The sequence below is a fragment of the Vigna umbellata genome, chromosome 8 (assembly GCF_029865625.1).
Source record: "Vigna umbellata cultivar VRB3 chromosome 8, Vumbellata_1.0, whole genome shotgun sequence".
NCBI classification, from domain to species: Eukaryota; Viridiplantae; Streptophyta; class Magnoliopsida; order Fabales; family Fabaceae; genus Vigna; species Vigna umbellata.
In genome coordinates this window covers 2462022-2465922 of record NC_142172.1, presented here as the reverse complement: position 1 = coordinate 2465922, position 3901 = coordinate 2462022, and the positions used below count along the sequence as shown (strand labels likewise).

General features: G+C 37.3%; 1 pseudogene; it reads right to left on the bottom strand.

The window, feature by feature from the left end:
• Nucleotides 1-1834: 1834 nt before the first annotated feature.
• On the bottom strand, nt 1835-2625 carry LOC148193873 (uncharacterized; annotated as a pseudogene).
• Nucleotides 2626-3901: the final 1276 nt, after the last annotated feature.

The window sequence follows — 3901 nt, the reverse complement described above, 5'->3', positions numbered from 1 at the left end:
CCACGAGTCCCTGATGATAGGGAAGTGCATACCTAGAGAGAATATACTAAATGACATGTAAGAAATGGAAGAGAAATTAAAAATGGAAGAGATTAGAGAAAAGGAAACTTAGGAAATGAAGATGCGCCACTTGAACAAGTTTCCAAGATAAGCATCATGAAGAGGACCGCCACTTGCTTGAGCAAGATAAGGCCTGCCCAAATTTGGGACTTTAGAGACAAAATTCTATCTCAAAGAAGAATGCAAGATTGTAATTCAACTCAAATTTCATTCAATGCAAAGGTGTCTACAAAGAAGAACCCCTAGGTTGCTTATATAGCTTTTGGAATGACTTTGGTGATGAGTTTCAAGAGATGTGGGACTTGGAAGGCTCCAAGTTCTGTCCAGCAGCAGCTGCAACGTCCCTAGGTGCATGGGAGCCCCACATTGCTTAATTCTCTCATTCCAAAAGGGTTTATAAGCTTCCTAGCTCTCCTAGAGTTCAAAAACTAACACTAGCTATGCTTCCTAACTCCTACACGCCTAAAAATTCTCACTTTCTCTTCTATTATTTTTAAGACCAAGCTATGGAAAGTCCCACATTGCTTACTCTTAAAGAGAAAGAAGAGTTTATAAGCAATTATTCACAAGAACTAAGAGAAAGAAATCAAAAGGCAAATACACGCCCAAAGGAAACATATTCTACTCTTTTTGTGTTTTTGTCACTTTGAAACTCTTCACTACTTGACCCATTTATGATCATATCATCCCCCCCAGGTTGGAGAGAATTCGACCTTGAATCTTGAAAAGCCTGCAACAAAGAGAGATTTAGTGACTTATTTCGTGTATAAACCAAAACAACTCCTCCTGGATCAAATGTTAATCTGCGAAAATCATTAAACATTTTGTGAATGAATTTATGTTGACCAATCAATGTATATAAACAAGTAATAGTAAAAGAAAGTCTCCTGATATTTTTATTGCATTTAGTGGTGAAAACTAGGAGACCATTTTTAGAGAAAAAATTATTTTTGTCTTGAGTTGAATGGACCCAAAGGGGTAACCTTAACTCATGACATGTTTCATAAATGTTTATGGAATAGTTGGAAAGAAGGAAAGAGGGAGGTGAAAAAGTTGTGCAAAATATTTTTGGAACAAAGAAAGAAAACTTAGTAAAAGGAGAAAAGTAGAAGGATTGAAAAACTCCGCTGTCATGGTTTAGATCTATTTGAATGATGGGAGTGGATGGTGCCTTCAGTAACACTTCCTTTTTGACTAAGACTTTGTCCTTCTCTATTTCTCTCACAAGTTCTTCTTTTTCTTTCTTTTCTCCCTCCTCTCTTTCTTTTCTCTCAGTCTCTTCTTTTACTCTCTCCTCTCTTTCTTTTCTGTCGTCATTTAAACAAGTAAGCATGACCTTCTCTTTGGCATCACTTGATGAGGAAGAAGAGCTATAGGTTGATGAAGTTAAGGAAGACGTAGACTCATTAGTCACAATTACTTCACCCTCAATGCATGTTGCCTTTTTGGTGGGGCAGGCAGAGGCTATATGACCATGTCCTAAACATTTAAAACATTTAATGTGACTTGGTCTAGAAGAAGATTTAGGTGGGGAAGAGGAATGGTTAGAAGAAAAATGAGAAAACGATTTGTTAGTGGGCTCCTTAGAAACATCCTTGTTTTTATCCTTTGATGATGAGGATTTGTAGAAAACATCTCTTGAAGATTTGGAAAATTTGTTTTGACAAGCTTCTTTTTTCAAGAGTTTCTTCTCTACTTTCATGGCTCTATGAACCACTACATCTAAAGTCTCATCATCATGGAATTTAATTATATCTTGGATGTTGCTATTAAGTCCACTAATAAATCTAACTATTTTTGCATGATCATTTTCTTTAAGGTTAGTATGATGTAGGAGCACTTCGAGCTCGCGAGCATACTCCTCCACACTTCGTCTACCTTGAGTAAGCCATTGGAGCTTAATCAAGAGGTCCCTATGGTAGTATGGAGGTACGAAACGTTGGTACAAAATGTCCCTGCAATGTTCCCATGTACTCGCAGGTGAGGCCATGGTTAAGTATCTCCTATTTAGCCATTGTTTGGCGTATCCCTCTAAAGCTAAACAAGCTAACTTTACACGCAAAGGTCCATTTACACTATATAAATCAAAAATTTGGTCTACTTTAGCTATCCAATCTAAAAAAATAGACGGTTCGACTTCCCCTTTGAAAGTAGGCAAGTTCAACTTTGGTAGTGTAAGGCCTTGGTCCATAGCTTTATCTTCTTGATGCTTCTTTGGCGAGGGAAGGTATACATTTATGGTTCTAGCTTCTTGCTTCTTCTTGTAGGAACCATGATCATGACCATGAGATTGCTTCCCTTTAGCCTTTGTTTCCGCGTTTAACCGTTTGCTCATAGCATCAAGTTGATGTTGCATTTGTTGGAAGGCCTTCATCACATCAAACTTGCTAGAAGGGCTTCCATGGTTGCTATCTCCATGAGATGAAGCATGGCTGGAACCTGCAGACATGTTAAAAAAAAAAAAACAGCAGCAAGCTACACACAAAACAGGTTAGAAACAACCAAAAATCAAGGCAAAGCAGCAGCCACAAAACAGCTCACGGTTTCACTCAAAGAATGGAAGGAAACGACTCAAAACTCACGACCAGTGTCTCAAAAAACTAGGAAAGGGCAGCACCCTTCTTTTAAGATAGTAAAATGTCTCACAAGTCCACTTTGAGAGCACCAACTCAAGTCCAAAGCAAATGGAAAGATGTACAATCCACTTTAATGCAAAGAAGCCAAATCAAGACAGCACACGGTAGAGGCCAAAGAAAGAATGAAAACTACAAGACAAATGATGAAAATGGAACCTAAAAAATCAAGAAACTTGGCACAAAAACAAGGAGGCAACACTCTAATGATTTTATGAAGAGAAAACAGCAAGAAAATGGAGTCAAAACAGTGGCACAAAATGAACAAGACAGCAAATAAATTTACACAACCAAGAAGCAAATATACATCAACATACTAAGTATACATGAAGAGCAAGACCAAATTAATGCTGGAAATAATTTTGGCAAACCTCAAACCAATATATTCTGTATTTAAATGAGAAAAGAGGCTTGAAAACAATGCTCAAACACACTAAACACAAGGAAGATGTCTCGGCCAGCAAGCATGCACACCAATTACCAAAAATTTGTTTTGCTGTTTTGGTGCAGTTTGCAAGAATGTTCTCGGCCAAGCTAAGTTTAACACATTAAGTGTGTTTGATTAATATGCCAAATAGAATGGATGGATGCCTCTATGAATACAGAACATATAAGCAAGGTTCACACACTTAAATCATATAAAGATCAAGCTCAATTCAGCATACCATCAAGGAGATGTAAAATTTACTCTTAGCTATGCAATTTCAGAAAAATACTCTAGAAAACTCCTAAAGAGGAAACACATTTGACTCAATTAAAAGCTAAGCAATTAAGAAAGACACATACAATCCAGCCAAGACAAAGAATTAATAGCTGGAACAAACAAACAAAAGGAAATAGGACACCTACTTGTTGAAGACCTCCAATAGCATTGTTGTTGTTTGATGAAAAGTCTACTTGCACAAGGCTCTGGACAGCCACGATTTAGTCCCTCAAAGCATTGATTTGAAGTGTTGATTCCTTGCTTAAGAGTATTGAGAGGGTGTAGCAACGTCCAGGGAGCAATTCCAGCCACCAAAATGTCCAAACAGCCAACAACAAGCAAAACAGTGGAGTATTAATTCAACAGAAGAAAAATGGATGAACACAGTTGAGCAAAAAATTTACTGGGAACAGAACAGAACGAATTTGAGAAAAGTAAAATATGTTCATGAAACTACACATTCAGACGAAACTAGGAAAAAAATTTTCATGGAAAACGGACAAGA